Raw genomic sequence first — 24,691 nt, 5'->3', positions numbered from 1 at the left:
GGGCCCTGGAGGTAGGAGTTCCCCCAGTGCTTTAGAAAAAATGCTTCTCAGGTCTCAGAACACTTCCTGAACAAACCCGGAATCCACACAAGAGTTCTAGGAAGAGGCATAGGTAGTCGTAGAAACTTGGGCCTGTTCTGCTGGGCTGAGCCTCTGTACCAGCCCATGAAGGACACTTAGCCGTGTTCTTGTTTTGACTCCAAAGAAGGAAAAAAACACCACTTGATTCAACGTGCTTTGAGTAGGGCCTGAAATCCTCAGCCTCGGTGTGTATGAGATTTGGAACTCAAGATGACGTTCGTGGTTTTGATGGCTGTTTCCGAAAGCACGAGACCCCCAGTGTCCTCCATCCATGGACTTATGAGGGGTGGAAATGAAAGAAACCATTTCAAATGCAGCTTGAAATTAAAAAAAAAAAAAAAGTCACATACTTTTCTGTGTATGTCATCTTTTCCCAGATGGATCCGAAATGAGCCACATCATTTCCCTGGTGCAGAGTTTCTGAGAGAATCAGAGATCTGAGAGCTGGGAGGGGCTTCAAGTCTCGGGGTGAGTCAGTTAGTCTCCTTTCCTTCCAACAGGTATAAATATGTTCTTCCCATTTTATAGACGAGGCCACTGCCATTCTGAGGTTGGTGATTCCTATCATGACATGACCCAGTGGGTGATGCTGGTGTAGAGGTTGGGGGGGGTTGGCTGATTGCTTTTACTGCATGGAACTGCTCCTTGTAGGCAGAAGATTCCTTTATCACACAGAGAGCAGCGAGACAGGAAATGTTAAAGGAAAAAAAAAAAAAGGAAAAAGGAACGTAGGAGCCACGAACATCTTGGCAGCAAAGTCTGGCAAGATGTCGCAACTGGCACCTTAGCTGGGTCTCTGTATACTGAAGAGAGGCAAGATGAAAATAGGCAAGGTAAAGCAGTGAACTTGGAGGCTGACCTTGTGGCCCGTGGTGCCCTGGGTTTATATACAAACCGTATCTGGCCAGCGTTCAGTGGCTATGCAGTATCTCCGAGACTTTATAAAAATGAATTAATTCAACAAGAAAGCCAGTTTGCTAAAGAGGGAAAACTGCCAGTGAGGTCAAGGTGATGGCAATTTCAGGCACCGTGTAAGGTGATTAGCCTCAAACAGAGAAGCCGTTTCCTACACTGAGACCCCTAACCCCCAGGCCATCTTGGAGGCCTGCAGCACTGGTCACAAGGTCAGCATGGGCAATGGGCAAAGGACAAGACTGTATTAGGAGAGTCTCCCAGGAACAGGGGAAGGGAAGCACAGGGCATTCCTTTAGAATGATGGATTTGTTTTATTTTGCATTTATTTTTTTCATTACAAAAGAATTGTGGAATGATGTTTTTGCATTACCTTTTTTTTTTTTTAATAACAAAGGGGATTTTTTTTCCCTCTCTTTTTGGATAAACACAGATCTGATGGTATCAGCCGCTGCTTAAACCCCCTCAGAGGCTCATTTGAAAATAACCCAACTTACAAAAATGGTCATAAGCATCACTGACCTTTAACAGATTTGGACAGGACAGCTCTCCCAATCATTTACAAAATGATTTACTTCTATATTGGTATAGAAGTCACCTCCCTTCTTCTGATCTGGAATCCCTAGACCCTCCAATCCAGTATCTAGGACAGGAGGGGGCTCCAGGACCCCACTCCTTGTATGTGTTCTGATGGGACACCCCTGTTTTTGTGGTTGTCAAAGGATTGTTAACTATGCCTGCAGGGCTCGGCGCAGTCAGACCTCAGCCCGTCCCCTCCACCTCCCTCTGTCTGTCTTAGGTTCTGCGTCCTGGCCACATCCCCCTTCCTTCTGCTCCATGTGTGTGTCGCTTCTCTTGGGGGCTTTGCAAAGTGTGTTTCCTTCTGTCTAGAACAGCCTCTCCCACCCTGTCCTCTTTTTCCTTTGGCTAACTTTTCTCATCCTCCCTGTAATCCTTCACTGTGAGCTTCAATCAATATAGCTTGGCTGGATGAAGAAGAAGATGATCAACCAATCGTGTTTGAGAGGAAGCACTTGCAAGTGGACTTTTCCCAGAGATGACGATTGTCTTCATCTAGGTAATCGGCGCCGGAAGGAGAAAGGGAGCCTGTGAACCTGGAGGCCAAGATGCCCACTTTTCTTCTTGCTCGGCATTGCCACTCCCGGAGAGAAGCGGTTTCGATCTGGGTGATGCCTTTGAGCTGTGAGTATTATCACTTGCAAAGAGGGAAAAGAGAAATAATCTGAATACTTGGGATTCCAAAAGTTGTCTTGTACCAGGTAACACGAAGTTTCCTATCTCCTCTGACCAGACGTAGGATAAGAAGAAGAAAGAGCGAAGGGAGAAGAGGGAACAAGAATTGGGCAATCTGAAACGGAGCCGGTCACCTCTGATGTTTGATACGAGACCTTGATATGCCATTAGAAGCCATTTTGCCTCTGTCCTCCAAGCTTGTGGCCTCAGCCCTTCTCTTGCATAATTATAGGTTATACATAGGTCAAGTAGGGGGCCAGCCCCAGGCAGGGGCATGGGAACTTGGGACTCAGTTTTCAGGCTGACATCCCAGATCCCCTGGAGGAGGAAGAGAATGAAGTGAGTTAATGAGGCAGGCAGGGGAGGAAAGGCTCCTTAACGCTCACCCAAGGCACTCAGAAACAGCTTAAAACATCGGACACAGTTTCCAGCTCACAACAGGTTGTGTTGTGTTGTGTTGTGTTTTCATTTTATTGTGCTTCCCTTACGTCCTTATTGTTCGTTGGGCACAAGCTTGCCTTGACTTTACAGTCTACAAAGGTTTACAACCAAGAAAATAAAAGGAACATTTTTATAAGCATTGTAATGGATCCTGGTACCTTGCTGGAGCCTGAAATTAGGGGCTGGAAAATGTGTCTGTTTCCCTTCGCCTCCAAATGTTAACAAAGTAGGGATAATACAGGGGTTTCCTTCCCTGCTGGGACACAACCCCCTGAAATGCCATTAGGGTGAAAACACTAGTGTTTGTCAAGAGCGTAAAGCAGTATTTTTTTCAAAGCATAATTTTTGGAATTCTAGCCCCAAGAAACGTTCTGCTGGTAAAAGGATTCGTGGTCGGTGCTTATTAGCGAAGTACGGAAGCCGTGTTACTCATAAGTCTCCCCGACAAAGGTCTGGTTGTCCTGAGTTGCCTTCCTGCAATCTGTTCACACTCTGCTCTTACTCAAGTTCCACATGCTCTGAAATCCCAGGACGTTGCTCTCAGCAATTTGCCATTCTTCCTCAAGCATTTGGGGGTCTTTACCGTGGACCAGGCTCCAGCCTGGGGCCCCTTGGGAGGAATGGCCCACGCGAGATGTGGTTCTAGCAGGGGACAGATTTAGTGAGGTGGGGCAGTGGAGGTCTTCCGTAGGGTGGCCGGATCATTTACCGTCACCGCCGGGACTCACAGAGTGAAGGGGCACTGTTAATTATTAATTGATAATTATGCCAGGACAACAGGTATAAATGAGGACTGTCCTACAATAGGACGTACGGGCAATAGTTACAGGGGAAAGGTTTCAGTTCAAAATGAAAAGGGGCTTTCTAACAGGGAGCCTCCACTAACAGTCTGAGCTATTTTATGAAGTAGTGGGCACTTTGTCACTGCAGATACGCAAGAGCGTAACTAACAACTCAGGCTCCAAGATGTTGTATATGGGAGACACTGACGCACCAGGAGACACTCCGGCTAGGATGACCCCAGCTAATCTGGGGCCCCTGCTCTCCTTTGCCTTCTTTATTGGTGAGATTCAGTAGCTTATCTCATACACGAGGACCAAATCCTGACAATCCGATTTACACATACATCCACACTTGGATACAAGTGAAATTACAGCAGGACTGAAAGCTGAAAAACTTGCTGTTTTAATGTAATTAATATTGACTGGTGCCTATGCATAATGTAAATACCTTTTTGTTTAAAATGAGATTGGAGGGGCGCCTGGGTGGCTCCATCCGTTGAGCGTCCGACTTCGGCTCAGGTCATGATCTCACTGTTCGTGGGTTTAAGCCCCAAGTCGGGCTCTGTGCTGACAGCTCGGAGCCTGGAGCCTGTTTCACATTCTGTGTCTCCCTTTCTGTCTCTGCCCCTCCCCTGCTCGTTCTCTGTCTCTGTCTCTCTCTCAAAAATAAATAAACATTAAAATAAAATTAAATAAAATGAAATGAAATAAAATAAAATAAAATGAAATAAAATAAAATGAAATAAAATGAAATGAAATAAAATGAAATAAAATAAAATGAAATAAAATAAAATGAAATAAAATAAAATAAAATAAAATAAAATAAAATAAAATAAAATAAAATAAAACGAGACTGGATTTCACAGTATGGCATTGACATTCTTTCTTTTTTTTTTTTTTAAGTTTATTTATTTATTTTGAGAGAGCACAAACGGGGGAGGACCAGAGAGAGATGCGGAGAGAGAGGATCCCAAGCAGGCTCTGACCTGAGCCAAAATCAAGAGTGGGACGCTTAACTGACTGAACCACCCAAGCACCCCTGGCCTTGACTTTAAATAATGGGAACATTCTGTGACAGGCCAGCAAAACACGGCCACCACGATTTGACCAAGTTTGAAGGGGATTGGAATCAGTTCTGAAGAACCAGCCTAGGTCTGCTGGGTCAGGCCTTCAGGCCTGTTCATACCTGCCTGAGAAACTCCCCTCAGCCTTGAAGACTCAGCTCAGGCAGAACAGACGGACGGACTACACTTGTGCTCCCCTCCCAGGAGTCTTTACCTACTTCTGCATATCCCCCAGGTACACCACCTACTAGAATAATTTCCCAGCTGTGTGATGCCTCTCTCAGCTCACTCTGAGCCTCTTTGGGACTGGAACTTTCTTCATTTCACTTCCTGCAGTCCGTACATGTCTTTTAAATGGATCCACCCAATGTGAACAACTTTTATTCGTTTTGCTTTCTTTTCAAAAGTTGTGGCAAAGGGGCTCTTGGGTGGCGCAGTCGGTTAAGCGTCCGACTCTTGGTTTCGGCTCGGGTCATGATCCCTTGGCTTCGTGAGTTTGAGCCCCACATTGGGCTCTGTGCTGGCAGCTCAGAGCCTGCTTAGGATTCTCTCTCTCTCTCTCTCTCTCTCTCTCCTCTGCCCCTCCCCAACTTATACTGTCTCTCTCAAAATAAATAAACTTTAAAAAATGTGGCAAAATATGCATTACATAAAAATAACCATTCTAACCATTTTTGGGCATACAGTTCAATGGCATTAAGTACATTTCAAGATGGTCTAAATTTTCTATCATTTTAAATGATTTAAACTGGTCAGAATTTACTAGAGCTGCTTACCCTGGACCCGTGGGACCTGTGACACCCAGAACTAATTTAATCCCACTCCCACCAGGTGCCTCCCCTCAAAATCTGTATGATCAAGTGTGAAATTGTTTCCTCCCATTTGAACCCGTGCGGATCAGTCAGGACTGGCTCTGCCCAGGCTCCTGGCACTCAGAGTTAGTTGGTTTCCTTTCTTTGGCCTGATCTCTTGGGTTGCCACTTTCTTCTGGTGAATTTTTTTTTCCCCTGGGGCTCCCTGCCCTGTTGCTCTCCTTTCTCCTCCCACACACCGCACCCATCCCAGGGTGCTTGGGGCAGGCAGCTCGCTTCTGCCGTCACCGTCACTGTCCCACTGTGCACCTGCACTTTCAAAACAGCTCTTGCAAACAGGCTTCGGAGGCGGGATAAACAAACAGGCCGACTGGTATTGAGGGAGACTACCTATAGCTGGGCAGCCTCTTCAGATGTTTGAGGTCATCCCACCCTCACCGGGGAAGGGGAGAGGAGGCGACATTTTCTCAGTCGCTACCTCACTAGCCATAAGCATCTCAGTTTGATGTAAAGAACGCCGCACGGCGTTAGGAACCAAGAAACCGGGTCCTGCCATTCAGTAGCTGTCCTCAGGCCCTTCTTGGGACAATATTGCCCAATTACTAAAAAGAAGGGCTTGGATACACAGACCAAAGCTTGATGACGATGACGATGATGATGGTTTTGCCGCCAGCTTTTTCCTTCCCACACTAGTACCTTGAATGAGACAAGTAACAAGGCTGAATCACCCTGGCTGTCCGGACTATGTTTCATCTCTCCCCTCAGTGAGCACTGGAACTTTGGTTAGAGCCTGAAGGCTCTTGTCCTGTTCCTTTGCCTTCAGGAGCCCAGCGAGTCTTACTTGGCGAGTGAGCAGTGAGTGAGTGTGACTGTGTGCCCTTTGGAGGAGGGCACTCCTCTTTCCCTATCCTTAGAGTCATGTCTTCTGCTCTGGTTTACAGAGAAATTTTCCGTGCTGGCTCCCTGCTTCAGCCTCAGCCCCCTGCTGCTGCAGCCGGAATGGTTGTTCCAAACACAAGGATGCCCCTGTCCCTCCTGAACCCCAGTCCTTCAATGGTCCCAGAAACCCCAGGAGAAGATGAAAGAGGGATTCCACCATTTGGCGCTGCTTTACCTCCTGGTTTCAGCCCTTTTCCTCTCCCTCAGCGGGTCCTGGCCGGCCCGGACCACACTCCATTCCACTCTCGCCACCCTCACGGGACGACGTCTGTTCTCCCCGTGCCCAGGGACCCAGGGCTCAGTCCCGCTCCTGTTTGTAAGGGCCCCCTCCGGGGTCACGGCGGGAGGTTGGGGGGGGGGGGCGTTCCTTCCCGAGGCGGCCGCCAGGGGGCGGCAGTAGCGGCTCCAGATGACAGCGGGAGGCCGCCGGTGGGGGAGGGAGGAGGGACCGAGAGAGCGCGGATCCCGGTTCTCCCGGTCGCAAACTTCGAGCCACAGCTTTCCGCGCGCGCCCGAGCCTCTGGCCGCCCGCGCAGCCCGACGCCGAACCGGGGCGCAGCGGGAGCCCGTGCAGGGCGGGCGCGGGGCGGAGGCGGCGGCCGTCCATGCGGCGGGCTCGGGGCTGCCCGGCGCCGGGAAGCACGCGGGGGCGAGGCGAGGCGGCCGCCGGCCGCTCCGGGACGCGGACCGCCAGGTGAGCAGAGCCGCCCGCGCCCCCTGCGCCCCGCCTGCGCGGCCCCGACCCGGCCCGGCCGCTGTCCTCCTCCCGGGCCCGCTCTGGACCTCGGGGCGACGGCGCGGGCGGCGGGCGCAGTGGGTGTGTCCGGGGAGCGGGGGGCTGCGCCCGCACCGGGCTTGGGGAGCCAGCGCGCGCTTGGTCCCAGCCGACGGCTGCGCCGCCTCTCCCTCCTTTCCCTTCTCTTCCCTTCCCGGGGGATCTGCTGTGTCCCGGCGCCAGCACGCACTCCTCCACTCTCCAACTCTGAAACTCTAGAGACAGCCAACCTGGGCCGTCCTGTAGTCGGGGCCCCGCGCTCCCCGGGTCGGGGCGGAGGGGGGCCGGCGAGTGCACACCCAGCCCGTGCGCCCCGACCCCTGCCTCGCCTTCCTTCTGCCCCGGGCCGGAGAGCTGATCCGGTCTCGGTCGGCGCGCATCGAGCCCCAGCCCGGGGCCTCGGCCACGCCGTTTTCTAGAAAGCCTCAAATCCTGGTGTGTGTCTGAGCTAAGCCGCTGCAGCCCATGAGCCAGCGAGAGCCGGAGTGGATGGGTTGTTTCCGCCAACTCCGGACACTTCCTCAAATGCAGCCCAAGTACCTGCAGCCCCTTGGCGCGTTTATAGGATTGGCTTTTGCAGAAGTAGCTCGTGGAGCTTTAGAGATCTGGAAGTTAGTATTTTTTTTTTCTTTCTTCTAAATAACATCAGCCCTAACTTGGGAAGGGGATTTCAGGGCGTTCTCAGGCCCGCTTAGCATCTGGAAATTGCGGGTCTGGTGTTTGCTAAGCAGCCCACACCCAGCCCCCCCCCCCGCCCCCCGCCCCCCGCCCCCTCCCACCGGCCTTCCCTACTGCCTGTTAAATGTGCATGCTTGTGTCTCTTCTGCCTCCTTTGTGACCGACCCCCACCCCGTTCCGCTCAGTAAGTGAATCTGAAGCCTCGGACCTGGGTAGCTGAAGCGATTGTGGGATGCCTGTTGGAATTTGGAATAAGAGACATGCAAGTCTAAGGAATCATCTTGTCCAACCGTCCTGCACAGCTGAAGGCACCCAGGCACAGAATTATAATCTAAAGATTTTTCAAAGATCACACAGCTCTTAAAACCTGCATAACCTGCATATGTCTTTACTTCATTGATAAAGTGGTGATGAAGGGCTTTATGGGATCTTACTGGGTCTCGATACACAAAGATGCAAACATTTTCAGAACGTGATTGAAATACAGTACTACTCAATTCCTATAGATTTTTGTTGGCACCATAGTTGAATTCCTTTAGAAAACAAAATCCTAGCCCTGGAATTAATTCGAGGAAGCAGATGGGAGTCCTGGGACTTTCCTATAAAGCTCTGCAGGGTTGGAGCAGGGATTTCCCAGAGGTCCCGGCCTGGGAAATGAATTTGGGTGATCAGAATCCTGGAGCCTCTACTGAACAAGCCACCTGGCTGGCCGTCTTGTGAAGAGGGCTGGTCAGATGAGCTCCCATGATCACCTCCACGCCCAGACCGGAGCAGGCAGCAGGTCTTTCTTTCAGTAAGAAATCTAACTGGCTGCTAGGAAAAAATGAATAAAATAAGATACAGTCCAGGGTTTGTGAGTAAGATCAGGGTTGGATATTTTGGCTTGGAGGCTTTTTGGGGTTTTTGTTTGTTTGTTTTGTTGTGCTGCCTGGAAATCTGATTGTGATTGCATCCAATTATCCTAAAGAGTGGCTGGGCACTGCCCCATCCTTCTCGGTCCCCCACATTTCCCTCCATGGCACCACTTCCTCCCAGTTGGCAGGCAGCCTCAGGGTTTGAGAGCCCCATCCTGTCCCCCACGTTTAGAGCACATTCATTACCAAGTTCTGTCCACATTCTTTTGTGATATCACAGGGGTTCATTTTCCTGTCTCCGTTCCCTCTGCCCCCTCCATAAACCCTGTCCACATTACAGTAATCATCTCGCCTCTTGACTCCCAGCCATGAGTTACTTTTTTCATTTTAATCCATCTCCTTTCATGCTGACAGATTAATATTCCTAAAATTCTGATTTCGCCACATCATTCCTCTCAAGAAATCACAATACAACCCCCCCCCCCTTCCCTGCATTCACTTCTGTTTAATTCTTCTCCAGCTGATGTTTTTGGGCATCTGCTGTGTTCGAGGGACTATTACTATGTGCTGAGACTTAAACCAAGCACAGGACAATATCCTTGCCCTGGATTTGTTGACAGGCTAACAGATGATAAATGGCCACCCGGGGAGACGAAAAGATGTTTTAAAAAAAAAAAGTCACCGCGAAACTAATGCAAAACGTTGGTGATGTGCAACATATCAAGGAGACACAGATGAGGAAGAAGTTTTTTCTGCATGCGAGGGGCTATGAAAATTACAGCTGGGCTTTGAAGCCTGAGGAGGAGTTCAAGGAGATGGGAAAGCCGGAAGGAGAGGGGGCATGCCAGGCAGAGGGAAGAGCTCCAGCAAAGACCTAGCGATGTGAATGGGCTGGAATGGACGTGATAGACCAGGACAAGGCCAGGCTTCGTCTGGACAGTGAGGATTTGTCTTGATTCAAGTCCGCTGATCCAAGAGCAGCCCACCTCCTACCTGCCTGATGTACCCAGTGTCTTTATGGTGGTCTTGTATGCTCTCTAACTGCCGCTCAGAAATTCATACCTCCTGTCTGCTCCTCTAAATTCTGCTAGGTAAGTGTGCCTCAGCCCCTCCTGCACACACCCGGCTCTCTCCTCCCTGAACCCATCTGAAGTGCTCCCCTGCCTCCTTTTTTTTAAAAAATATTTATTTATTTTTGGGAGAGTGCAAGCGGGGGAAGGGGCGGAGAGAGGGGGGCAGAGGATCCGAAGCAGGCTCTGTGCTGCCAGGCTGACAGCAGCTAGCCGGATACGGGGCTTGAACTCAGGAGCCGAAGTTGGATGCTCAACCGACTGAGCCACCCAGGTGCCCCGCTCCCCTGCCGCCTTTGCACAGACCGTGTGTTCAGCCTGGACACGATCTAGCAGGCCAGCCGCCTGTCCCAGGCCCCCTGAGGCTTCTCTTCCCTCCACCTTTCCGGGCTGCGTAGCACAGTGCCAGCCCGCGACCAGCACCGGGTGACTTGGAAATGCAACTGGGTTGGACCTTCCAGTCCCACTTTGCCTTCTTTGTCCTCTTGTCTCTACTTCTCCCACCTTTTATCTTTTTCTGTGCGTGCGGAACTGTGGTATTTATGTACGTAGGTGTGGATGCAAAGGTTTCTCGTGTCCGTATGGACTCTTCTCTGTGAAAATAACGGATTGGCAGTGTTAGGCCAGGAGCTACCGCCTACCACAGGCTGGCGCTGGGGAGGTGGAACGTCAGTGGGAAGCTCTGGGCGGCCTCTTGCCCTCTTTGGGTACCCCTCTCCCCTCCTCCTGCAGGACCCGTGGACTGACGCTGGGGGCGTCATTTCTGGGCCTCTTTGCCCTCTCTTCTCTCTCCGGGGCCCTTCAGAACTGACTTCTCCGGTTTCCGGAGCCTCGCTGGCCCGATGCTCTCATGCTCAGGTCGCGGTTCGTGAGCACTGGGGTGTGCTACGCCTGGTGCCTTAATCCTCCCACCAACCTGCGAGAGAGCATAATCCGCATTTTACAAGGTAGAAAACTCCAGCTTACTTGCCTTAGGTCGACAACTCGGGTTTTGAACCTAAACCTTAGCACCCAGCACTCTAAGCCAGGTGCTCTTCCCACTATACCCCTGTTTCCTGAAAGGGCTGTGTTTGGAACATCTGAGTCAGGATGAGGATCTGCTGGGACGACGCTCAGATTCCAGAGTGGAGGCAGGGCCTGGAAGTTGGCATTTTTCAGACTGCCTCAGTGATTGTTCTACAGACTGGCTTTGAGGACCCCTGCCCTCGGCTGCCTTAACAATGAGGATCCAGGGACAGGTGGTGAGTTAATAATATTAGCCGCTTTATCCCAGGTCACATGGTCCTCTTTAACAGAAACTCTGACCTTGACTCTATGGAGGGAGTGCTGGTTTGTCATGGCCCAGGCCAGGCAGAGAGCCCTCTTTTGGTCAAAGGGGTCTTGAGTTCACTCCTGGAAGCGTGATCCCCACCTCTCCCCGCAAAGGTGTGCAAGCCCAGCCCCCATGAGGCTCACTGTGAATTTATTTCTGGGCCTGAGCCAGTGCTGAGGGAGAAGGGTCAGGTGGGTTGGTTCCAGAGCCCCAAGTTTCCTAGGGTAGGAAGTGGGTTGGGACTCCCCGGATAGGGCTGACCCCGTGTCGTGCCAGCCACTCTCTCCCTCTCTTCTGAGTGGGGTCTGCTCACCAACGGATCCCTTTTCTTCTACAAGCCCTTATTTTGCACCCTTGTTCGGTCTCTGCCACGTGTGACAAAGGGATGGCCAAAGCCTGGGGGGCTGGTGGGGGGACCCGCCCCGGGTGCTCAGTGCCAGGGCACATCCTATTTGTCTTACCTTCTCTGTACCCGGTCAGGGCTTGGCAGGCACTGTGTGCTAGAAAAAAAAATGTATATAAATAATATATATTACTTTATAATATATATAAATTATATATATATTCTATATACATATATATAAATATACACGTAGTATATATGCGTATATATAAAACTTCAGGCCCCCTCAAGTCCAGGGGTTTGTGTCTGAAGGGCCAAATATTGCAACCTTTTATTCCAATCCAGCGAATGAACCCCTTCTGCTGTGCAGTAATAATAATAATAATAATAATAATAATAATAATAGTGAGTTGTTCACTCAACATCCTCTCCCCTCTCCGCTCCCTCCTCGGGTTCCCGTTAGAATCCTCAAGGAAGAACCTAAGATCCAGACAAGGAGCAAGTGTCCTCCTCACAGTTAGTTGTCCCAGCAGAGCGGCCTCTGCCTGCTCAACTCTTTTCACCTCATCTTTCCACGGAACGTGCCGCGCACGTCCCTCCAACGAGCCTGGCAGAAGCCGCTCACTCATGCGGTGCCCCACAGTACTCTCCCTGGGCCCCTCTCCTCCTGGGCGCGGTCCCGAGGACAGAGAGCCGGGCTGACGCTGTGGTGTCTTGTCTAGTGACACCAGGCAGCCTGCGACCTGGGCTGGGCAGCGGGCGGGCCCGCCCCACCCGCCCAGCCAGCTGGCTGGCTGCCTGAGGGCTGGCCAGCAGTGAGGACCCAAGTAATGAGTGATTAATGGGCGCCCCATCTAATCTCCTGCCAGGGGAAATGAAGGGCCAGCCGTGGGCTGGGGCTCGTCGTGACCTGCTCCAGGTGGGCTTGGAATGCTCCCAGCTCAGGATGGGGATTAAGGCTTGAAAGACAGAGGAAATGAGATGTTAACCCTTTAGGCCATGGCCCTCTGAGCCCCAGCGAGGAAATCGCTAGGGAATTATCTGCAGGCACCTGATGAAAGGGGAGCACGGCCTTTGATTTATGGCGGGGATGCAGCCGCAAGACTACCAGGGGGGTGGGGGGCGGGGTGACAAGCCACGCCTTTGACTTCACCATTTTTCTTGGAGGCTCAGTCAAGAGAGATTAATTTCTTGCGAACATGGATACGTGGACAGCTGGGAGGCCGCTCTACCTGATTCCTTCTTGGAAACCTTCCGATCGTATCAGCGAGTTACAAATTGGTAGTTGCCAGACAGACCTTTCTTCCTGAAACGCAGTGCCTCGGGTCACATGTCATTTCAGGGCAGAGAGGAGGGGGTGTGGCCCCGGCTGGACCGCAGCTCTAGTGGTAGGATCCACCTTTTCCTGGGTCGGGCAGGAGCGCAGTGGTGCTGAGGGTGGGCGCCCCCTGGAGCCGGCTCCCTGGGTTCAGGCCTTGGCCCCACTAAGCGGTGGGTTCCCGGACAGCTTCCTTTTGTGCTGTGGTTCTCCCGTCTGCGAAATGAGGGTGAGAATAATACAGACCCCGGGTGAGAGTCACGAGAGTGTGAGGTGCTTACAGCAGCCTTAGACCTGTAGAAGTGCCATCGTTTTTTTCTCATTTCTCTGGCTAAACCCCGGAGACCAGACCTTCTCCGGGAAGGGCATAAGCAGCTACTCTGCAGGGTCTCTGAGAATGGGTGAATTGCTTTGGCTGAATTGATGACGTACCCTCTGATTGATCTCGCTTGTTTGACCCTTGACCCTCACGTGCCTTGAATTCTGATCCTCCTTTCCCCTCCCTTTGCTGTTGGCCCTCTGGCCTCCAGCTGCCCTTTGGATTACACTGCCCTGCCCCTTGGCCCCTGCCTCCATGCTCGGCGGCCGGATGTGGTGCATCAGGACAGTGATGCCTGCCTGGTCCGGTCATGGCACGGCCACTTCCGCACCAGTTCTGCCCACGGCCAGCCTTGCCGTGACCTGACGGCTGAGGACGAAGAGGGCAGCTGCCTTGCGAGCAAAATTAGGAACGGCGGAGACAGTCTGATCTGGATGCCAGTCCCAGCGCTGTCCCCTTTTCTGGTTGCTCTCAGCTCCCATTGCCTCCTCATCCTTGATCGAGGCTAATAATAGTAACACTTATCTAATGGTTGAGAGAAGGTCAAACCCGACCGTGGACAGGAGGCCCTTTGGACTGTGGTGGGGAGTTTACTGCTGGTTACAAGGCGGGCCTTAAGCCTGATAACGGGGTGTGCCCTGACATCTAGCCCCTCGAGCCCGTTTGTATCTTTGTGAGAACAGACAAGTGCCCGGGGCCTGCTTGACTTCACTGATGTTTTAGCGAAGGCCCAGGTTTCATTCTGCTTGAAGTTCCAGGGATCTTCCGGCCAGCTAAAGAGAAGGAGCTGCCATTTACAGAGCTCTGTATCAGGTCCTGGGATTTGCCTGCGTTGATTTATTTCATTCTCTCAGCGATTCGTGTGAGCTAGACATTATTATTCCTATTCTACAGCCTGGAAAACCAAGGCACAGAGAGGTTAAGGAATTTGCACCTGCTCGCACCGCAAGTAGGTGTCAGAGTGATGTTTGAATTTCCAGTCATCTGACTCCAAAGCGTCATGGGAACTCATGGGCTGGTTAGTGCCTCAGTCTAATCGTAACCCACTGGAAAGTCTGATGGTAACCACTTAAAAGTCTAACTGTAACCCACTTAAAACCTTTTAAAAGTTGAGATGTCATTCACATACCATAAAATTCACCATTTTAAAGTATACGATTCAGTGGTTTTAGTGTATTCACGGAGTTGTGCAATCATCACCCATTATATAACTCCAGAATATTTTCATCACCTGCAAAAACTCCATATCCTTTCGAAGTCACTCCCCGTCCTTCCTCCCCAGCACCCCCTGGAAACCTCTCATCTACTTTCTGTCTCCATGGATCCTGGACATTTCAGATAAATGGAATCCTACAATATGTGGTCTCCCGTGATTCGCTTCTTTCACTAAGATTAATGTTTTCATCCGTCTTGAAGCACAGATCGGTGCTTCGTTCCTTTTTATCACCACGTAACCCACTTTGAAAATAAAATAGAGGGCTCTTCTGCTTAGAAAAGGGGTGGAGCTGCCGTCCCAAAACAGATGCAGCGCAAAGAAAGGGGCCCTCAGTCTTTACTGTGGGCAGACGTGAGAGGAGTCTAAAAGTAGGGGCAGGTGGAGCGAGGGCTCCTGCCGGGTGTGGAGGTGGAGGCAGAAGCAGGTGCGGGCCTGGCTGGGTTCCTGCGTCCGGGAGTAGCAGGGGTGCCCAGCTGCGCTCCTCCAGACACCCTGGTGTTCGTGCCAGCGGCGAGGTCTGTCGGGATCCGTCCTGCAGAGGTGGTGTGGGTGCAGTGGGCTGACCCCCCGAGAGACGGGCAGGGGGGTTTGGGAGCGCTCTTTGCCATAGTCTGTCCAGTGTGGGTGCCGCATGGACATTTTAGTGGCTGCACAGTCTGCTGCGTCCCTTCTAACTTCAGGGGGACTGTGGTGGCAGGTGCTGCATGCTGGTGACAGCTCCGCGGATTTGCTTAAGTTTCTAGATACAAGGCTTTTTTTTTTTTTTCTGATTACAAAGGGAAGATACATTTATTGTAGAAAAGTTAGGAAATGTGGAAAAACACAGAAAAAAATAAAAATTATCCATAATTCCCCAGCCAGTGATGACCATTATTTTTAATGTGTGTCTTTGTAGTCTTTCTGCACACACACCACACACACACACACACACACACACACACACCACACACACATACACACACACATACACACACACCACACACACACACAGACACACACACCACACACACACACATACATACACACACACACCACACACACACACACACACACCCCCACACACACACACATACACACACACACACCACACACACACACCACACACACACACACACACACACACACACAGTTTTATAGAATTGGTATCTTGCTGAACATCTTGTTTTGTTTGCGACTTTTTTCACTTAACAATAAACCACAAACATTTCCCCTAGGTACTGAATATTCAATATTCTTGCAAAACATGGTTATCTTAATGGTGGCAGAATATTTTTAAAAACATTAATGTTTGGGGGCGCCTGGGTGGTTCAGCTGGTTAAGCGTCTGACTCTTGATTTTGGCTCGGGTCATGATTTCAAGGTTTGTGCGATCGAGCCCCGTGTCGCGCTCTGGGCTAACAGCAAGGAGCCTGCTTGGGATTCTCTCTCTCCCTCTCTCTCTCTGCCTCTCTCCCCGACGTGTACACTCATGCTGTCTCTTTTTCTCAAAATAAGTAAATAAATATTAAAAAATAATAGAAAAAATCCTTATTAAAAAACATTAATGTTTGCTTATTTGGGGACATGTTGGTTTCAGTTTTTCAATATTATTTATAAATAAAACTGCTCTTGTGCATTTTTTTTTTGTACTTTTGTTAAGGCATAGTGCTGTTTTGGGGACAAAAGATATAAATACTCCAGAGGTATTTGATACATATGGTCTGATTGGCCTCCCAGAAAGACTGTATAATTTATAATTCCACAAATGTGTTATCTTTTAACTTGACTTTTATTGTACATGTAACTTTACCAAAACATCCCTTCCCCCCTCCTCTTCCTCCCTCTCCTCTTCCCCTCCCTGCCTCACATCTGCATAGTATACTAACTGTTTACAGCATTCTGTTTTCTGCTTGATATTTGCACATCTGTCTTTTTAACAGAGTGTGATTTTGTGTAAACATTCCTCTTGACCTTGTCAGGCTTCCCATTTTTAGGCATAAATGACAGTTTCCATCATTTTAGTTAATGGTCTGGGTTTGTTCCTTGTTTTTCCCTAATCAAAAAATTAGGAGCGCCTGGGTGGCTCAGTCGGATTAAGCAGCAGAGTTTTGATTTTGGCTCAGGTCATGATCTCACAGTCCTGAGATCTAGCCCCATGTCGGGGCCCCATGAAGCCTGCTTGGGATTCTCTCTGTCCCTCTGCCCCTCTGCCCTACTCACATTCTCTCTCTCTCTCTCTCTCTCAAAACGAACAGACATTTAAAAAAGATCTAGTACTACCAATATCAATCACTGTTCAGTTTGCTGTTATTTCCGCCCCCGCCCCACCCCCCCTCGCTTGTGAAATGGACCAGGAATCACTGTAGATGCCACCGGAGTCAGGGGAGACGGTGTTTGTTCAGCCCTACAATGAAACGGAGGGCCTCCCACGTGCCTTACTGAGTGCAGGCACATCTGTCCATCTTAAAGATAAAGAAGATGGTGTTCCTGCCTTGGGGGGTACTTACAGCCTGGGGAGAGGGGTCCAGCGGAGAGAATGATGGGTGTGATAAGCATTGTGCAGTAGGAAGGCTGGGGGCCCGGCCGAGGGGCATCAGACTCCGATTGGTGGGAATTCAGAGACTTGACGGTGCTCACACCTTAACGGGGAAACCGTGTAGACGGAAGGGAAGGAAATTGGAGGCTGTTGGATTTAATGGCAGGGCTGCATTCTTGAAGACCTCACAGGATTCCCATCTCTCATAACGGACCCTCTTTGCTCCCACAGAACAGAATGTAAAGAGAGTGCCGGTGCACTTGAGAAATTCTCAGGAAGTGTAGTTTTGCTGTAACGTCGCTTTTCGCGTGGTGGGTCGCGGTTATCTCTAACGTTGTGCTCAGTGGGTTTGCTCGTAAATTGCTCACTGAGTATCTCATGACGGTTTTTTGGCTCCCCCAATAGCCTTGCTGGTGGTGGTGGTGGTTAATCATCATCATCCTCGTGTGTTTTTAATCTGGCACCAACATTCGACACAGTGCCCAGATCAGGGGTCGGCAAACTCTTTTCCCTAAAGGGCCAGAGAGTTCATATTTCAGCCTTGCAGGCTAGATGGTGATTTGTTGCCGCGAATCACCTCTGCCTTTCGAGCATGAGGGCTGTGACAGACAATATATAAACAAGCGGGCAAGTCTGTGTTCTAGTAAAACCTTTTTTTATGGACACTGCAGTTTGAATTTCATATCATTTTTGTGTCATAAAATAGAATCCTGCTAACTTTTTTCTTTTTTTTTCTTTTTTTAAACGTTTTATTTATTTTTGAGACAGGGAGAGACAGAGCATGAACAGGGGAGGGGCAGAGAGAGAGGGAGACACAGAATCTGAAACAGGCTCCAGGCTCTGAGCTGTCAGCACAGAGCCCGACGCAGGGCTCGAACCCACGGACCGCGAGATCATGACCTGAGCCGAAGTCGGACGCTAAACCAGCTGGGCCACCCAGGCGCCCCTAATTTTTTTCTTTTTTAAAAATTTATTTAAAAATATGACAAAGCAGGCAGTGAGCAGGTTTGGCCTACTGGTCAGTTTGTTGACCCCTGGCCTAGGTGACTATAATATTTGAAAATTGTTTTAAATTATAAAAAGTGAATGTTAAAATATCCCGATAGTTAACAAAATCACTCCTAGAAGTTTGAGTGTTCATAAGAGTGTAGAGCTTAATTCACAAGTTCTAGCAAAAGACTGTGGGTGTTTACCATCTTGGGTGATATCAACATAGCAATTACTTCAACACAATTTGTAATTCTTTTTTTTCTAATTTTTTAATGTTTATTTTTGAGAGAGAGACAGAATGCGAGCAGGGGAGGAGCAGAGAAAGGGAGACACAGAATCCAAAGCAGCCTCCAGGCGCTGAGCTGTCAGCCCAGAGCCCGATGTGGGGCTCGAACTCATGGACTGAGAGATCATGACCCGAGCCAAAGTCAGACGATTAACTGACTGAGCCACCCAGCCGTCCCTATAATTCTTGAAGTAGTTATGCTGAATTAAAAAATTTTAATCATACTGTTTCAAAATTTAGGCATCAAATGACTTTATTAATATTGTTATATCATTCTATTTTATGATTCCAGTTGTGGACCATAAAATTGTTTATTATTGTATGCTGTTGTGGAGTCTAGCAATTCTGCCTGACTCTCAACAGCCTGATGACCTATGGTAGGGGCTTTGGAACTTGATTTTGGCTGGAATTCTTACTGTAGAAGCCAGGGGAAGGCATGGAAGGAGCACCAAGGCGTATGTCTGGCACACGGTGAATGTGGAATAAACTTTTGTTCCCTCGCTTCCTTTTCTTTTCCTCCCCACCCAAACTTTCTGTGTGTTTGGTCAGCTCCAAAACATGCTGAGTCTCTTTGACATTGTTACTTTGGTTCTTTCCACATGCAGTAAAGTCACTAACTTTTTTCAATGGAAACAAAAACAAAGGCTGTTAGAAAGCAGTTTCCCCTCCCGGGTCACCGGCTTTCCCTTGCCCAAGAATAAGCAGTGCTCTGCTGAGATCGCCGGCCGGGGCCAGACCAGAGGCCCCAGGTCCAAGGAAGGCGCCTCCAGCTGGGTGCAGACCCAGCTCTCCAGCCAGGAGGGGGGGCGCCTGGCCTGCTGGCCGCTCCGAGCCGTGCAGCTCCTGGGTGTATCTTGGTTTCAAGGATTCCAACGGTAGGAAAGCCAGGGTCCTCTCCAGATGGAAGACCACCAGCCCCGAAGGTGACCGTGATGCTGTAGCTCTTGGCTCGCGAGTGTGCTCTTGCTGTGTGTGTTGGACGGAAGGCCTGTCTTGAGTAGACGTGTGTTTGTGTTGTTTAGAGGATAATGGCGCATAACCACGTGTGCTTTCTGGCCTGGGGTCCGGCAGGATGTAAGAGGAGGCAGCCGCTATCCCTTGGCCAGGGAGACTTTTCATTATTACGTTGGCTGGGGGCTGGTGTTCCTCCTGTGCTTTAGGAGCTCTTTGGTTTATGCACAAGTGATCTTGGGGCCAAGGGCACGGGTGTTGAGTCCTGACTTTGCATGAACTTGCCATAGAACCTCCAGCAACACATTCTCCCACACTCTCTGGGGTTACGAATTCTTCGTTCCTAAGTGAATGGTGACAACCTAGACCATTTCTGGGGGCTCTTTTCTCGGTTGAGATATGTGGGGAGCCCGGACTTTCACTCCCACCCAGCATCAATAAGGCATCCTTCCCCCTCCCCACTGGGGTGGTCAGAAGAGGCCTAGTGGAGAGTCCAGACTCTTACCACCGCCTGGCAGTAATGAGGCCATTCATCCCCTTTCCCTTCCTGCCAGTGGTGCAAATGGAGGCCAGATGAGGCACGGTAGTGAGGCATCCCTAACCTCCCCAGCCAGAGAAGTATCTATGGGACCTGCTGGAGAGCTCAGCAGTTATGATGCTCCCCCTTCCCTTCCAAAGTCAGTGGAGGCCAAGTGGCAAATTTGGGTTTCCCTCTCACCCCTGGCCATCATGAGGTGGGGTCCTCCTTCCCTTGCTGAAGCCATATGAAAGGCAGCCAGCAAAAATGGAAGGTTTAAGTAAGATCCAGAGGCTCATAACACGATGCCTAAAATATCCAGGATGTGATTGGACATTACTCATTGTATCAAGAACCAGGAAGATCTCCAGCTGAATGAAAAAAGACAGTCAGCTGATGCCAACACCAAGATGATGGAGATGTGAGATTTATCTGACAAAGCTTTTAAAACAGCCATCATAAAATGCTTCAGCGAGCAGTGCTGAACGTGCTCGAGACAAATGAGAAGAAAATAGAAAGTTTCAGAAAAGAAATAGAAGACCTAAAGAAGAACCAAATGAAAGTTTTCTTTAAAAAAAAATGTTTGTTTGTTTGTTTATTGAGAAGGGGGAAGGGGGCAGAGAGAGAAGGAGAGAGAGAATCTCAAGCAGGCTCCACGCTGTCAGCCCAGAGACTGACGTGGGGCTCGAACTCACACACCATGAGATCATGACCTGAGCCCAAACCAAGAGTTGGATGCTTAACTGACAGACCGTCCAGCGTCCTCAAAATGAAAAGTCTTCAAATTTAAAAATATAACAATTGAAATAAAATCTCACGAGGATGGGCTGAACCACAGAACAGAGATGACAGAGGACAGAATCCGCGAACTTGAAGATGTAACAATAAAAATTACCTGATCTGAACAACAGAGAGAAAACAGACTGGGGGAGGGAAAAAAACAAGGTGAGATCATCAGGGATCTATAGGACTGTAATAATGTCTTTGAAATCTTAAGATGGAAGAAAGAAGGTAGGACTGAAAAATACTCAAGGAACTTGAACTTCCTGAGGTTAGGCTAAGGTACAAACCCACAGAATCAGGAAGCACTAATGAATTCCCAACAGGATAAACCCAAAGAAGTCTGTACCACAGTACGTCATAGTCAAACCTCCGAAAATAATCGGGGAAAAGGAAAAATGAAGTAGGAGGAATTGGTCTGCCGGGTTTCGAGACCTCTATAGCTGTAGGAATCCAGTCCGTGTAGCGGGATAGGCACACAGGTCAGTGGCCCAGAAGAGAGAACCCAGAAATACGCCCATCCGATTTTTGACAAAGGTACACAGGGACATGGGAGAAACGCCAACTGGAATGATTTCATTGATGAGCGAGGGGAGGCTGGTAGACGATGGAATGGAAAGGAAGTTTATCTGAGGGATAATACAAACGAAAACTTGAAGGTTGGCAAGAGGCCAGGCCTAGGCCACGCGGGAGGGGAAGTCACGGAAGCCCCGGTAAGCTTTGAGCTTTTATTCATGGGAAGGATGGTGGTATCACCACCCAAGTATGGGAAGGCTCCGTGGGAGGGGGACCTGGTGTGGAGCTGGCGGCTGGCTCCTTTTATTATTCATCTTGGGTGGGTCATCGGCAGGCAGAAACTGGAAATAGTCTGAATGAGAGGGGTAGGCCTTGAGATGTGGAGCCTTGGAGACCCGAGCATGAGATAATAATCAGAGAGGTCAGAGGGTAAGAGTCCTTACCCTGCTTGCGCAGCTCATTAGTGGGGCCTGGGTTACTGGTGATATTTTTCTAGTCCTGGTTTGGGTCACAGGGAGCGTCGACAAGGCGGACAGAAGTGACAGGAAGAGAACAGATTTGCCTGGCCATTGACACTAGAGTAAAAGGGTATGGTTAACAGTTTTATTCTGCTAAACCCAACTGCCTTGATTGCCCCCTTGACCTCTGGGTGACCTTTGACTCCAACGACTTGCTTCTCTTGGTTGCCTTGAATACATTTCCTAGTTCATGAGCTGGCTGTCTGTTTCACATTATCGTAATCTTTCAATCACAGCACCTGATGTCAGCTTTACCTAATACCGGCCCATCACAGAATTGTGTAAAGGAAGTCAGGCTAATTGCTAGGCTTCTGCCGCCTTCTGTAAGGATATATGGAGCCTTTTGGCACACACTGCCCGGCAGCGATCGCTACAGATCATTGGCTAGATTTCTATCACGTAAAAAAATAATGACATAATTCAAATGTCAATGCAGAAGCCGTAAGAGCCAAGCAAAAAAGAGGCAAATCCTTTCGCCTGGTGCTCAGAAGCACCGAGGGCAGAGCGTGTGGCTGGCTGATTTATGGTGACCGAGGCATGCTGGGCCGGGACGTGTTCTGGACAGGCAAACGCATGCGGGGACTGAGGAAATAACCTGGACTCAAGGCCAAAGCCGCCGTGGAGTGAACGGGTGGAGCACAACCTCACGCACAGCAGCTTCCCCGGCTGGGGCCCATGCCGCAGTCTGCATGTTGTGCACCAGGTAAATGTGAGTGCGAGCCTCTCTCCTGGAAATGTATGTTTGAGGTAGCGTGCCGGGGGACCTGCGAGATGGTTTAACGTAGTGCGAAGACAAGCCATGACTCCAGTGGTCAAGTGGCTCGGGTTCAGATCATGCTGCTTACTTACTAGCTCTGGGACTGCAGACATATTGTTTCAGGGCTTACAGCCTCAGTTTCCTCTTCTATAAAATGGGGATATCAATAACACCTACCTCCTAGGATTGTCTTAAGAACATATATAAACATGTATAATTTTTTTCTTAATTTGAGAGAGAGAGAGAGAGAGAGAGAGAGAGAGAGAGAGAGAGGAGGGGTGCAAGCTGGGGACAGGGCAGGGGGAGGCAGAGAATCCCAAGCAGGCTCCATGCTCAGTGCGGAGTCTGAGGCGGAGCTTGATCCCACGACCCTGAGATCATGACCTGAGCCGAAATCAAGAGTTGTACCCTTAACCAGTTGAGCCACCCAGGCGCCCCGCGTGTCTAATTTTATAGATAACTTTTTTCCTGAAAGAATACCACATTAGCTGTGTTCTTCCCAGTCCTGAAGTCTTACCTTAGACCCAGTTTGTAGATGAATGTGGTCTTGCCCTCTGTGGATCTGTTCTTTTAGTGTTAGTGCATCTGGGACACTCTCCTTTGCCGATACCTGTGTGTGTGTGTGTGTGTGCACGTGTGCACACAGATGTACGCAGGTGCTTGCTGGAGTGGCAAGAGGCCATCCGCAGGTGGCAGGACCTGAGTTTGTATCAGAAGGAAAGGAGGTGGACCAGGAGGTTGGCTCAGCCTGAGCCAAAGCTGCCATTAGTCCCAGGGCCACCTGCTTTGACCAAGGGGGCTGGAGAATGTACTGGTCTTTGAAATGGGCTGGATCATCATCTTGGAGAGGGCCTGGGCAGCAAATCTGTGGTTCCCACAGATTTGAGCTCCCTGCAGAGCCCCGCTGTGGGAGTTTGATCTTGTTTCCTTTGATTAATGGCAACCCAGGGATTACAAACTACTCTTGGCAGGGGGTGCTGGGGAGAGATGGAGTGCTCAGGGTGGGGAGGAAGGCTGTATCGGTGTGGTGTCTCGGTGTTTTTGATCCCTTGGTAGGGTGGCCTGCAGCCCATCACAGCTGCTTATTTGCATGTTGGAGGCTTTGGGGTGGGGGTAGGGGCAGAGAATGTCATCAATAGTGTTAATTTCAGAAAGTGTTAACATTTACTGTGGAAGCAAAGTGACTGTTTAAACGCTGGGCTGGGCAACAGTACCTTGGAAACATGGTATGATCATGCTTGGAGAGAGGCCCTCTGAGTGAGACTGAATGTAAATCCTTTCTGTCATCACAGAGCACCTACTGTGCCCCAGGCCGTGTTCTAGGCTTCAGGAACATAAAAAAAAAAGCAAGTCTTTGAGAAGAGTCTTTACTCTTCTGTAGTCCCACCTAAGGGGGCTGAAAGACAAATGCAAATCACATTGATACACTGTGACAATTGCTAGATGGGAGCTCTGCTGGAGACTTAACACAGAAGTAAAGACATTTAACCAGGTTTATCAAGTGCTGTAAATCAAATGACTAAGTAACATTTGGGGAAAGAAAGGGTCTTACTCCAGATGCATTTCTGCCTTTGATCTGTAGTATGAGGCCATTTGAAGTTGAAAAACCGACTTTATACAGAAGCAGGAATAAATGGCCCATTTATTAAAAATATCTTGCCTTCCTGATATTTCTGACCTTGAACGTTTTCCTTAGTTACCTGGAAAACATTCTTTAGGACTGAAAACAAATATAAACCACATCAATGGTAATGACCATGAAAAATGATGCAATTTGTATCGAGATCCTTAACTAATTTGTGCTGAGTACCAATTTCTCCAGGTAAGAAAGGAGAGGTAGGTGTTTTCCTAATTGAGTAACCAAACCTGCTATAATGTGTTTGCTTGGAAGTATCCAGGGAGTTTCAATGGCTCTTCAACCATTTTTTTCCCTAGATCAGATTCTGTGGGTTTTCAGGTCACTCTGGGTAAACCAGCCAGTTTACAGAATGGAGGTTCAATGGGAAGAAATGAATAACGTGGCCGAGTTTGACGATGACAGAGGAAAAAGGACACGTTCTGCAAGGGGCTAGGAGACAGGATGGAGCACAGAGGGCTGGGAGGGAGATGTTCCTCTGGCTGGCTTCACCCAGTTGGAAGAGGCTGGAAATGTGACCTGGCCTGGGGCTCCTCAGGGCCTGGCCCTGAATACCCTGCTGCCTGGGGCAGGCAAGTGATGACGGCCCCCGGAGGGTTTAGGAGGGTGGGCCTCTCTGTGGAGGCAGCACAGGCCTGCGGTGGGTCAGCGCCTCCATTCTGGTTCAAGGCCAGCCTGTAGCCACTTACTGAACATCAGCAATAGCAGAGAGCAGACATGGGCTCTGTTTTCTGAGAAGTGGGATTCACGTGCCTCTCTTCTGAAGACAGTGTCAAATGACGATTCAGTGCATAAAATCTGGGCTCGGGCTGCCTGGTTTTGAGTCCTGACTCCCCCACCTACTCACCGGGTGGCTTGGAAAAGTGACTTAACCTCTCTGTACCTCCATTTCCCCATGGCAAGTTGTCGTAAGGCTAAAAATGAGTTCATGTGTGTTAAGCATATCGAATGCCATCTGGCACATGGTAGCCACTGAGTAGATGTTTGCTGGCATCCTTGGCCTCATGACTATTATGATCAGAAATGATAGAGTATGAAAACGGCTCATCCTGGCTG

The 24,691-nt window shown here is 49.7% G+C and overlaps 1 protein-coding gene and 1 long non-coding RNA gene across 2 annotated transcripts in view; one reads left to right on the top strand and one right to left on the bottom strand.

The window, feature by feature from the left end:
* Nucleotides 1-6,730: 6,730 nt before the first annotated feature.
* THSD4 (thrombospondin type 1 domain containing 4) overlaps nt 6,731-24,691 on the top strand; it is a 576,363-nt gene continuing 558,402 nt past the window's right edge. The window contains exon 1 of the mRNA XM_043554015.1: nt 6,731-6,979. The gene's annotated coding sequence lies outside the window, so the exon portion shown is untranslated. The remainder of the gene's footprint in view (nt 6,980-24,691) is intronic.
* Nucleotides 9,846-12,048, bottom strand: LOC122467589. The gene is made up of 3 exons (XR_006293020.1): nt 11,881-12,048; nt 11,436-11,474; nt 9,846-10,578 (listed from the first exon to the last, which is right to left on the bottom strand). It is a non-coding gene; the product is annotated as an uncharacterized LOC122467589 (long non-coding RNA).

This window comes from Prionailurus bengalensis, chromosome B3, assembly GCF_016509475.1.
Source record: "Prionailurus bengalensis isolate Pbe53 chromosome B3, Fcat_Pben_1.1_paternal_pri, whole genome shotgun sequence".
Lineage (NCBI taxonomy): Eukaryota > Metazoa > Chordata > Mammalia > Carnivora > Felidae > Prionailurus > Prionailurus bengalensis.
This window is presented reverse-complemented; position numbering and strand designations above follow the sequence as displayed.